Raw genomic sequence first — 208 nt, 5'->3', positions numbered from 1 at the left:
TAGGGTTATGTCGAACCACAAGGAATTGCCTAATAGAATGAATCATATGAATATGTCAATGCACAAATAATGAGTTAAACATATTTTGGTGGTTTTTGGTTTGATTTGCACATAAACAATTTAACAAGAAAAATAAAGTAAATATTAATAAAATTTTTAGGAGACAAGATCATTTTGAATAAGGAAAATATTTCTCAACTTCTTATGA

This window comes from Lupinus angustifolius, chromosome LG03 (assembly GCF_001865875.1).
Source record: "Lupinus angustifolius cultivar Tanjil chromosome LG03, LupAngTanjil_v1.0, whole genome shotgun sequence".
Classification (NCBI taxonomy): Eukaryota; Viridiplantae; Streptophyta; class Magnoliopsida; order Fabales; family Fabaceae; genus Lupinus; species Lupinus angustifolius.
This window is presented reverse-complemented; position numbering follows the sequence as displayed.